We start from the raw sequence: 12,842 nt of genomic DNA, 5'->3' as shown, positions 1-12,842 counted from the left end.
TCCATGCCATCCCCCCACTGGGCATTCCTATCCACATTTTAGTTTTGTGGTGAAATATGCCACGAACAGGAGGTGAGAAGCAAAGGTAAGGGGATTCAGACATGTGCTGAATGCCAACAAAGCAATGCTACAAGATTCACTGCACATTTAGAGCTGCTTGGACAAGATGAGACTCCTTGGAATGCCAGGGCCTTCTGACAGCAGTGAGAGCCAGCGAGCCATGCCTCCTGCAGACAGAACTGTAAGAGACTCCCCATGTATGAGATTGCAGAGAAGCTGAAGCTCTAAAGATAGAGGAAAGTGTCCTGCCAGAAATGACTAGTTATCAACCTACAGTCATCACCAGAAGTGCACTGATGGAAATTCTGCCCATATGGGGTGAAAACAAAACTAAAAATGTTGAAACTCTACAGAGTAAAACCAAGAAGTGGGGAATAAAATCTAGCATTCACAGTAGAAACCTGCTTCCCCCTAAGGCAACGTATGGGGCCTTTACCTGTCTGCAAGGGTAACAGCATCAGATCCCAAATGGCTTAGAACTTGAGGCTCAGAGAAGTGATCTTAAGAGCAGAACTAAGAATTATCACTTTTCTGAAAAAGATGGAGAGATGAGACACAGCTAACACTAGAATGCATGCTAATCCTGGCTGTGAAGAGCCTTAGATGTGCTAAGTGCTCTCAGGGGATGGTTTGCACAGGCAGCAGTTCCAATAGGAAAGAGGGGGGAGCTCAGAGAGGATGAAGGAAATGGAGAACAGGGAATGAATGTCATGAGGGTGAACTGTGAGTGCTCTAAGCTAAGCTAAGCTAAGTCACTTCAGTCGTGTCCGACTCTGTGCGACCCCATAGACGGCAGCCCACCAGGCTCCCCCATCCCTGGGATTCTCCAGGCAAGAACACTGGAGTGGGGTGCCATTGCCTTCTCCGTGTGAGTGCTCTAATGCACCCTAATTTGCAGGAATATAAATATTTCTGCTTTCACACTATTTCTATTGCCCAAGTGATTCCTTCTACTCTCACAATTTTGACTACCCACTATGGCTTGCTGAAGACCCCCAGTTCTACAGGTTCTGTGTCCGATTATCTACCTTGCTTATCCAAATGTCTAAGAATTCCAGTCAGATTTCTCTGTCATATCAGACTTAATATTTCTGTTACTGATCTCATTTCATCCCTTTCATCCCCACCAATGTCTAAATTCTCCTAATGTCAATTTGGATCCTCCAAGAAGCAGATGCCACATTGGGATTCGAGATGAAAGAGCTTTATCAGAAGACATACCTGTGATGGATTGAGAGTGCTAGAGTTGGTGGGAAGACCCTCAGATTATGGTGCAGGTCTGCTACTGTGAAAGAGTGGAGGAAGAATTGAGTAGGAAGAACCTCATACCACAGAGCAGTTCTGAAAGTACTGGCCAAACCAATGGATCGTCCTTGAGCAGAAATTACCTGTGGAAATGTTATACTAGACAGGAATGGTCCAACTCTGAAGCTACTACAGTGAGTAGGCAATGGCTGATAGCTCGGGAATCCTTTGCCATGGCAGAGCCAAAGATGCTATGGTTGGAGTTATCGGTCACTACATATCCCGTAACAGGTACTCCTGAGGGACATCTGTGTAACTCATCTCCACTACACACAAACTCTCAGTTTATAGTCCGACCATCCTTCCAGCTGATCTAAATTAGGAACCAGGCATTCTCAACTCCTTTCTCTCCTATCTCCCCAAACCATTAAATTTGCTTTCTAAGCGTTTCTCAGATCCATCATCTCCTCTCTATCCCCTGTTCCAGTTGGCCCTGGTCCAACTGGACCCTCTCTACTACTGGCCTACACCACTGCAGTAGATTCTAACTCTCTTACTCATTTCATTCCTCTCAAATCCACCCTGCACATTAGTCTGCCAGAGAGACCCATAAACTTCAAGTATAACACTTCTATACCTCCCCATTTCCAACAAAAATATTCATGCACACGCTTACCAGGATGCACAAGATCTTCAAAGCATATGACCCCTGCCTCTCTCTCCAACATTATCTCCATCTCTTACTCTAGGATTCAAAAGCAGTAAAAGCTGTTTTGCATCCCCATGCCTTAACTCTCACGTTCCTTTCTGCAAGTATACCTTTCTTATCTTTCCAAGCCTGGTTAGCTCCTAGGAATGTTAATTCCTTAAGGTTCAGTTCAAACATTATCTAATCTAGGAAACCTTCCCTGTCTACACCTAGGTTCACATAAAACCCATGTGCTTTTCAGGTTACCTTATAAATATTTGTATCTCAATCCTCCAAAAGACTGACTTTCTCACTATTTTCTATTTTAGTCATAGATACATAGTATCAACAGAAATTAGCACAACATTATAAAGCAACCACACTCCAATAAAAATTTAAAGCTTTTTAAAAGACTCAGTTTCTTCCATTTGCACAAAACATGAAAGGCTTCTTATTCATCTGTGTGCTCTTTACACTTAGAAAAATACCTGATAATAAAAATAGTTAAACAATTTATGGGGAGGAAAGAAACTCCACCCAAAATTACTGAACACCATATCTGTGTTGAGTACTATCAATTTTTACCTCCTCTAGTTATTTCAACAGCCCTATAAAGTCAGGTATTTCATCTCCACTAAGAAACAGAGGCTCAGTGACATCAGATATAAAGTTCTGAGATTTAAACCCAGTCAATGGATTCCAAAGGCTTTGCCATGCTTCCCCAATATCATATTCCAATTTAATCCCAATGAGTAAATTCCATTTAATTATACTCAAAGATACAATGTTCCAGGCTGGAGAAAATGAGGACTTGAGAATTAGCCAAATGTGGACTTGCCATTTACTAGCAGTGGGCATTGGGAAAGTTAGGTAAACTTTATAATGTTCAGTTGTTTTTATTTTAAAAAATTGGTATACCAGTACCCACTTTGCATGGATCTGTGTAAGGACTAAAGAGAACAGACACATATCATCAGCATGATGCCTAGAAAAGATTAAGCATTTAACAGTAACCAATGGTAGAATGGATTATTCCATCCAGACACAACAGCGCCACTAACAATCATAGAAATGCCCCCCTTCCACATTATATTCCTTTTCTGTACCACCCTCAGAGGTGAGGGAACAGACTATGAATAGTGAGTCAACAGAAAGGAGGAAAAAATGTAAAAACAAGGGCTTTCGTAACCATCAATGGGGTAATTAAGTCTTTGAAAATAAAAACATAGCTAAAAACAATTGTCTGAAGATATATTCCTCTGCAGTAGAGCACATGTACTAGACAACTCAGACAATTAAACCCATTCTGTGAACCTCTCCTGAGGGAAGAATATCTTTTGATAAAGAAAGGGACCTACCTAGAAGAAATTATTTGACATTTGGAAGGACAAACACGCTGCAATATGGAAGAATCCTATTGAGTGTTTTGATTTGCATCATAAACTAATCATTTCAACAGGATTATCTGCCTATTTTCTGAAAGTATCTGAAAGGGAAATATCTTGTTTTACTGTGCTCTCATTTCTTGCAGCAGACAGTTGCACTGTGAAAATGTGTAGCCTTTTAGCAATTCACAAGGGTGGCTGATGTACTCAGAATTCTTGCTGTACCCCATTTGTTTTTTCATTACCCTGTTCACTGGTTCTGTTGGACAAAATTTGAAGCCAACTTATACTTCATTTTAATCCAAATCTTGGCACCTTCAAAATTTTACCAGATCTTTCAAAGCAATTTAAAAGCAATTTGAGGGCAAGTCTATACTGAAAGAGCAGGTCTGGACCTGCCCAATAATTCAGTGATTGCTCAACAATGGAAAAGCAGGCTGAGGATGCAGACAATTTATGTGGGTGCAAGAGTATTTGTAATGCTCTGTTGTGTGACAGAAATAAAGTTGAAATCTACTTCTTTCTGTGAACCTTTTAACTATCCTTTTCTTAATAAAATTGAAATGTTACTTTATATTTTTACTGAAGTATAGTTGACTTACAATACTGTCATAGTTTCAGGTGTACAACATAGTGATTCAGTATTTTGCAGATATTCCATTAAAGATTATTACGAGATAATGTGCACCATTCCTTGTGCTATGTAAAGTATAACTTTGCTGCTTTCCTATTTTATATATTTAGTAATTTGTATAGGATAATACCGAACCCCTCATTTGTCCCACCCCCTTTTCCTCTCTCCTTTGATAACTACAAGCTTGTTTTCTGTATCTATGAATCTGTTTCTGTTTTATATACACATTCATTTGTATTACATTTTAGAGTTGTATATAAGTGATATCAATATAGTATTTGTCTTTGATTTATTTCACTAAGCATAGTATTCCCTATGTTCATCCATTTTGCTATAAATGGTAATATTTCCTTCTTTTTATGGCTAAGTTATAGTTCATCATATACACTTGTACACTGTTGGTGGGGGTGTAAATTAGTGTAGGCAGTATGGAAAACAACAGAGAAATTCCCAAAAAATCCAAAAATAGAGCTATGATGTGATCCAGCAGTCCCATTCCAGGGTACATATCCAGGAAGGAAAAAAAAAAAAAAACACTAATGCTGAAGATGCATGCACCTGTAAATAGCAACACTATTTACAGTGGCCAGGACATGGAAGCAACCCAAGTTATCTTATCTTAGTTAAAACTTAAGAAGAAACCTGAGGATGGCTCCGCAACTGTGCTTTTCCTGATCATGATCATAAAACTATCTATCCTGAAGCCTTACTGGAAGTATTAAGAAACAAATTATTCTAAAAAGTTTCTGGGAGTTTAGCTTTCTGCCCCTGGACACTGCCGAGAAAGCATCATTGAAGACTTCCCCACCTCCACTGCCGTCATGCCTAAATCAGAGTCTCCCCAAGAGCCCAAACAGCTGCGGAAGCTCTTCATCAGAGGATTGAGCTTTGAAACAACTGATGAGGGTCTGAGGAGCCATTATGAGCAATGGGGAACGCTCATAGGCTGTGTGGTAATGAGGGATCCAAACACCAAGCGCTGCAGAGGCTTCGGGTTTGTCACATACGCCACGGTGGATGAGGTGGATGCGGCCGTGAATGCAAGGCCACACAAGGTGGACAGGAGTTGTGGAACCAAAGAGGGCCATCTCAAGAGAAGATTCTCAAAGACCTGGTGCCCACTTAACTGTGAAATAGATTTTTGTTGGTGGCATTAAAGAAGACACTGAAGAACATCACCTGAGAGATTATTTTGAACAGTATGGGAAAATTGAAGTAATTGAAGTCATGACTGACTGAGGCAGTGGCAAAAAAGAGAGGCTTTGCTTTTGTAACCTTTGATGACCATGATTATGTGGACAAGACTGCCATTCAGAAATACCACACTGTGAATGGCCACAACTGTGAAGTGAGAAAAGCCCTGTCTAAGCAAGAGATGGCTAGTGCTTCATCCAGCCAGAGAGGTCAAAGTGGTTCTGGAAACTTTGGTGGCGGTCGTGGCAGTGGTTTCGGTGGGAATGACAACTTTGGTCGTGGAGGAAACTTCAGTGGTTGAGGTGGCTTTGGTGGCAGCCATGGTGGTGGCGGATATGGTGGCAGTGGGGATGGATATAATGGATGTGGTAATGATGGAAGCAATTTTGGAGGTGGCGGAAGCTACAATGATTTTGGCAATTACAACAATCAATCTTCAAATTTTGGACCCATGAAAGGAGGAAACTTTGGAGGCAGAAGTTCTGGCCCCTATGGTGGTGGACGCCAATACTTTGCCAAACCATGAAACCAAGGTGGCTGTGGTGGTTCCAGCAGCAGAAGTAAGTATGGCAGTGGCAGAAGGTTTTAATTACTGCCAGGAAACAAAGCTTAGCAGGAGAGGAGAGCCAGAAAAGTGACAGGGACGCTAACAGATTTGTCAACTCAGCCAAGCACAGCAGTGGCAGGGCCTAGCTGCTACAAAGAAGACATGTTTTAGACAATACTCATGTGTATGGGCAAAAAACTCGAGGACTGTACTTGTGACTAATTGTATAACAGGTTATTTTAGTTTCTGTTCTGTGGAAAGTGTAAAGCATTCCAACAAAGGGTTTTAATGTAGATTTTTTTTTTTTGCACCCATGCTGTTGATTGCTAAATGTAATAGTCTGATCATGATGCTGAATAAATGTCTTCTTTTTTTTTTTAATGTGCTGTGTAAAGTTAGTCTACTCTGAAGCCATTTTGGTAAACTACCCCAACAGTGTTAAGTTAGAATTCCTTCAGGGTGATGCCAGATTCCATTTGAAATCTATTTACAACCTGCTTGGTGGAGAAGCTGTTGTCTTCAGAACCTTGGTGTAGTTGAATGGACAGTTACTGTGTTGTGACCTGGAGTTCACCATTAAAAGGGTCACCCATGCAACGCCATGGAGTTTTTTTGTTTTTTTGTTTTTTGTTTTGGTTATTAATGGTTTTTGGCACATCCTATGCAACATATCTAAATTGAATTACAGTACCAGATAAAAGTTATAGATGCGAATGAAGCTTGTGTATCATCCATTATCATGTGTAATCAATAAAGGATTTAATACCCTCTTGAAAAAAAAGAAAAATAAGTTTCTGGATGTTTATAGAAAATAATAATGAGTTTCAATTTAAATAACTCATTCCATGTAAAGAAATTTTAATCATTTGTATATGTTCTTGGGTTGCAGTGATGGCTTGATCTCTAGGGTTCACTCTGGGCCGATTTGATGCTATAAAGACAGAGGTTGTCATTGGTAGAGGAGGGTCAAAATGACATGACTAAAGTATGGTTGACCATTTAAGAGTTGAACAGTATGGCACTGGCACGAAAATAGAAATACAGATCAATGGAACAGGATAGAAACCTAGAAATAAGCCCATAAACCTATGGTCAATTAATCTATGACAAAGGAGGCAAGACTATACAATGTTGGAAAGACAATCTTTTCAACAAATGCTGCTGGGAAAAATAGACAGCTACACATAAAAAAGTGAAACTAGATCATTCTTTAACACCATACACAAAAATAAGGTAAAAATGAATTAAAGGCCTAAATGTGAGACCAGACACTATAAAACTCCTGGAGGAAAACATAGGCAGAACACTCTCTACGTAAATCACAGCAATTTCTTTCTTGATCCATTTCCCAGAATAATTGAAATAAAAGCAAAAATAAACAAATGGGACCTGCTTAAACCCAAAAGTGTCTGCTCATCAAAGGAAATAATAAACAAAATGAAAAGGCAACCCACAGATTGGGAGAAAATATTTGCAAATGATGTGACTGACAAAGAGTTAGTCTTCAAATTTTACAAACAGCTCATGATGCTTAACAGCATCAAAACAAACAACCCAATCAAAAAATGGGCAGAAGACCTAAATAGAATTTTTTCCAAGAAGTCATTCCGATTGGCAAGAGGCACATGAAAAGATGATCAATATCACTAATTAGAGAAATGCAAATCAAAGCTACAATGAGATATCCTCTCACAGCAGCCAGAAAGCCTCTAAAAAATCCACTAACTATGCTGGAGACGGTATGGAGAAAAGGGAACCCTCCAAATTGTATGAGGGAATGTAGATTGGTACAGCCACTATGGAGAACAGTACGGAGGTTCCTTCAAAAACTAAAAATAAAGCTAGCATATGACCCTGCTATCCCACTTCTGGGCATGCATCTGGAGAAAAACATGATCCAAAGGACACACGCACTGCAAAATTCATTGCAGCACTGTGTACAACAGCCAGGACATGGATGCAACCTCAATGTCCATTGAGAGAGGAATGGATAAAGACGATGTCGTACATATACACAATGAGATGTTACTCAGCCAAAAAGAGAGTGAAATAATGCTATTTGCAGCAGCACGAATGGAACCAGAGATTGTCATACTGAGTGAAGTCAGTCAGGAGAAATATCATATGGCATCCCTTATATGTGGAATCTAAAAAGAAATCATACAAATGAAGTTATTTACAAAACAGAGAGACTCACAGACTTAGAGAACAAACTATGGTTGCCAGGGGAATATTAGGGGGAAGGAATATTTAGTGAGTTTGGGATGGACATGTATATGCTGCAGTATTTAAAATAGATAACTAAGAAGGATCTGCTGCATAGCACATGGAACTCTGCTTAATGTTATGTGGCAGCCTGGATGGGAAGGGAGTTTGGGGGACAATGAAAACACCTATGGGCTTCCCAGGTGGTGCTAGTGGTAAAGAACCTGCCTGCCAATGCAGGAGACAAGAGAGATGTGGGTTTGATCCCTGGGCCGGCCGAGGATCCCTTGGAAGAGGGAATGCAACCCACTCCAGCATTCTTGCCTGGAAAATCCCATATGAATATATATGACTGAATCTCTTCGCTGTTTACCTGAAACTATCACAACTTTGTTAATTGGCTATGCACCAATACAAAATAAAAAGCTTTTTTAAAAAAAGAGTTGGACAGGTCTTCCTATTTATATGTTTATGTATTTACAACTTTTAGTGGATATCAATTCTCCTTACTTGCTACTTTGCAACTGAACAAATGGTACATATTCTCCACTTCTAAGTTAGGAAAATAATTTGTTCAATTATAAGACAGCCTTTTCTTTGGAAGTTGATAGAGATTTCTAACTGGTACTAAAAGGATTCCAGAAGTGACTGCCCAGTGGGCATCCAGCACTTGAGAACTAGTCATCTGTCCACTGATAAAGTCAGCTTTCTGTCGTAGGTTGGACACCAACCAATTTCTAATCATTCCCCAGAGTTATATCTGATTCAGATGATTTTATGGACTCTAATTGTCCCATGAGCAAATAATGTTACCTTTCTAATCATCTTAGTCATTCTTTGTTGGCTTCAGATTAAAAGTGCTCTTCAGACTGAGAAACCACACTGCCTGTAAATGGCATACTAATGTTTAAATAAGATCTGATTTGCTGGATTATATATGTACCTTTGTTGATGCAAAAGAGGGGTTCTACTTTCAAGGTAAATTATTTTCCTATAATAGATTTCACTGAAAATTGGGAACACAGAGTATTACATTTCCCAAGAAAACTATCATAGGCTAGGAGAGTTATCAAATATAAGCAAGGAAACTAGACAGTTCCCACTGAATGAAATCTGCATTTATGTGACCAAATTATGAAACAGTCATTTACAGCAGTAAAAGAAGCCTCACTCAAGTCTGTCATCACAGGTTAACTGAACACCATGATTTCAGGTATATTTTTCTGCTAAAAACAAATTTTGAAATCCTATGGCTAGGGTCTAAAATATGATCATCTTTTCATTGAATTATGTAAAGTAAAAAACACAATTTATCAAGGCAAAGTCCCCAGTGCCTTAACATAAACAAGACAGAACGTCATGGCATGTCAAACCCTTCAGTTTGAGACACAGTGATTTTTAAAAACTAGTTTTATTATACCAGTGTGTGCATGCTTAGTCGTGTCCAACTCTTTGCAATGCCTACCAGGCTCCTCTGTCCATGGAATTCTCCAGGCCAGGATACTGGAGTGAATAGCCATTCCCTTCTCCAGGGGCTCTTCCCAACCCAGGGACTGAAACCAGGCCTCCTGCATTAGAGGTGAATTCTTTACAGTCTGAGCCACCAGGGAAGCCCATTATGTCGAGGCAGTAGCATAATATTATATTATTTAAGATGAGATTTTATCCAATAAAGAGTCAAAGGTTTTTTCTGTTTTCGCCAAACCACACAGCATGCAAGATTTTAGTTCCCCAACTAGAGATCAAACCCATACTCCCTGCAGTGGGAGCACAGAGCCATATCCACTAGACAGCCAGAGAACTATCAGTCTAGATTTTTAATTAAACCAAAACCTATAGTAGTTTTTGAAACAAAATAAAAGTGATCATATTTTGGTATTTTGTTTTAATCTGTTGCCTTTTATGAATGGCCAATATTTGCAACTGCAGTGCTTTCTTTGTACTCTAAAAAGACTGACTTAGCTTGTGTTCCTTTTTAAGATTAACAGTCATTGAGTCATAATAGAATCAGATAGTCATAAATTCCTTCCGGGATTGTATTCCTTGTATACCGTGGTTTCAGTTCAGTTGCTCAGTCATGTCCGACTCTTTGCGACCCCATGAACCACAGCATGTCAGGCCTCCTCGTCCATCACTGGTTCCCAGAGTCTACCCAAACTCATGTCCACTGAGTCGGTGATGCCGTTAAACTATCTCATCCCCTGTTGTCCCCTTCTCCTCCTGCCTTCAATCTTTCCCAGCATCAGGGTCTTTTCCAATGAGTCAATTCTTCCCAGCAGGTGGCCAAAGTATTGGAGTTTCAGCTTCAGCATCAGTCCTTCCAATGAATACCCAGCAGTGATCTCCTTTAGGATGGACTGGTTGGATCTCCTTGCAGTCCAAGGGACTCTCAAGAGTCTTCCCTAACACCACAGTTCAAAAGCATCAATTCTTCAGTGCTCAGCTTTCCTTATAGTCCAACTCTCACATCCATACATGACTACCGGAAAAACCATAGCCTTGACTAGACAGACATTTGTTGGCAAAGTAATGTCTCTGCTTTATAATATGCTATCTAGTTGGTCATAACTTTCCTTCCAAGGAGTAAGCATCTTTTAATTTCATGTCTGCATTCACCATCTGCAGTGATTTTGGAGCCCCAAAAAATAAAGTCTGACACTGTTCCCCCATCTGTTTCCCATGAAGTGACAGGACCAGATGCCATGATCTTAGTTTTCTGAATGTTGACCTTTAAGCCAAATTTTTCACTCTCTTCTTTCACTTTCATCAAGAGGCTTTTCAGTTCTTCTTCACTTTCTGCCAAAGGGTGCTGTCATCTGCATATCTGAGGTTATTGATATTTCTCCCAGGAATCTTGATTCCAGCTTGTACTTCATCCAGCCCAGCATTTCTCATGATGTACTCTGCATATAAGTTAAGTAAGCAGGGTGACAATATACAGCCTTGATGTACACCTTTTCCTATTTGGAACCAGTCTGTTGTTCCATGTCCAGTTCTAACTGTTGCTTCCTGACCTGCATACAGACTTCTGAAGAGGCAGGTCAGGTGGTCTGGTATTCCCATCTCTTTCAGAATTTTCCACAGTTTATTGTGATCCACAAAATCTTTGTGATCCACAAAGGCTTTGGCATAGTCAATAAAGCAGACATAGATGTTTTTCTGGAACTCTCCTGCTTTTTTGATGATCCAGCGGATGTTGGCAATTGGATCTCTGGTTCCTCTGCCTTTTCTAAAACCAGCTTGAACATCTGGAAGTTCACGGTTCACATGTTGCTTAAGCCTGGCTTGGAGAATTTTGAGCATTACTTTACTAGAGTGTGAGATGAGTGCAATTGTGTGGTAGTTTGAGCATTCTTTGGCATTGCCTTTCTTTGGGATTGGAATGAAAACTGACCTTTTCCAGTCCTGTGGCCACTGCTGAGTTTTCCAACTTTGCTGGCATATTGAATGCAGCACTTTCACAGCATCATCTTTTAGAATTTGAAATAGCTCAACTGGAATTTCATCACCTCCACTAGCTTTGTTCATAGTGATGCTTTCTAAGGCCCACTGACTTCACATTCCAGGATGTCTTGCTCTAGGTGACTGATCACACCATCATGATTATCTGGGTTGTGAAGATCTTTTTTGTACAGTTCTTCTGTGTATTCTTGCCACCTCTTCTTAGTATTTTCTGCTTCTGTTAGGTCCCTACCATTTCTGTCCTTTATTGTGCCCATCTTTGCATGAAATATTCCCTTGGTATCTCTAACTTTCTCTAGTCTTTCCTATTCTGTTGTTTTCCTCTATTTCTTTGCATTGATCGCTGAGGAATGCTTTCTTATCTCTCCTTGCTACTCTTTGGAACTCTGCACTTGAACAGGTTTATCTTTCCTTTTCTCCTTTGCTTTTCACTTCTCTTCTTTTAACAACTATTTGTAAGGCCTCCTCTGAAAGCCATTTTGCTTTTTTGCATTTCTTTTTCTTGGGGATGGTCTTAATCACTGCCTCCTGTACAATGTCACAAACCTCCATCCATAGCTCATCAGGCACTTTATCAGTTCTAGTTCCTTAAATCTATTTCTGACTTCCACTGTATAATCATAAGGTTAGGGTTACTTGGAGGTTATTTTACAATATGGTGTTAATCAATATTCCACTATATAAAAGAACCCCAATTCTCAGGATGTAATAATTTAGTTCTTATTCAACAAACTTAATAAATACACTGGGAAAGCTGCTGGAAAATAAAAGGACTTTTGTAAAATTAAAAAGACTTAAATCATATTGGAACACAGAAAAGTATGGTATGCCTGATTATAGACTTCTATGTCTGAGTCTATTTGAGGTGCAGAAATTTTTCACAATTACCATCAAAGTATCACCTGTAACATAGATCTTTCAATTCAAGAAAAACATTTGAAATCCTGAGCAATTTAAAGCAGACAATAGAAATATTCTTACACCATGTTCTATGCAAACAGCATGTGGGGGACAGAGGTGCTGTGCACAACACCTCTATTAGTTTGGTGAATATAAGCTCAGAAATTTGAGTAATCAACCTTAGCCAAACAATTTCCAAGAACAAAAATGCCCTCAGACAGGCTTGCTATGCCCCTCTCCCCTTGACTTTGGGGATGGCTAACTTTGATTTGCTTTTATCTAATTCAATCTCATCTGAAAGGTAAAAAAAAAAAAAAATCCATCTATATGAAGTACTATGTTAGTCTCTTAGGAAAATTCAAAGAAACATCAGATAAAGTTCCTGACTTCAAAAAAGTAAATGGGCAAGAGATTTCACTTCTGTCTGCAACTCTAAGGGAAGTCTTTGCAGGTGAATAACTAGTAAGACAGTAAGTCTTGAAAGAGTTTAAGCCTCTTGTCCAACTGTTCTCAAATATCTGC

The 12,842-nt window shown here is 39.6% G+C and overlaps 1 pseudogene; it reads left to right on the top strand.

The window, feature by feature from the left end:
- Positions 1 to 4,833: 4,833 nt before the first annotated feature.
- Positions 4,834 to 5,795, top strand: LOC136147282 (heterogeneous nuclear ribonucleoprotein A1-like; annotated as a pseudogene).
- The last annotated feature ends 7,047 nt before the right edge of the window (positions 5,796 to 12,842 follow it).

This window comes from Muntiacus reevesi, chromosome 15 (assembly GCF_963930625.1).
Source record: "Muntiacus reevesi chromosome 15, mMunRee1.1, whole genome shotgun sequence".
NCBI lineage: Eukaryota > Metazoa > Chordata > Mammalia > Artiodactyla > Cervidae > Muntiacus > Muntiacus reevesi.
The sequence above is the reverse complement of the archived record's forward strand: the minus strand, read 5'-3'. Positions and strand labels throughout refer to the sequence as shown.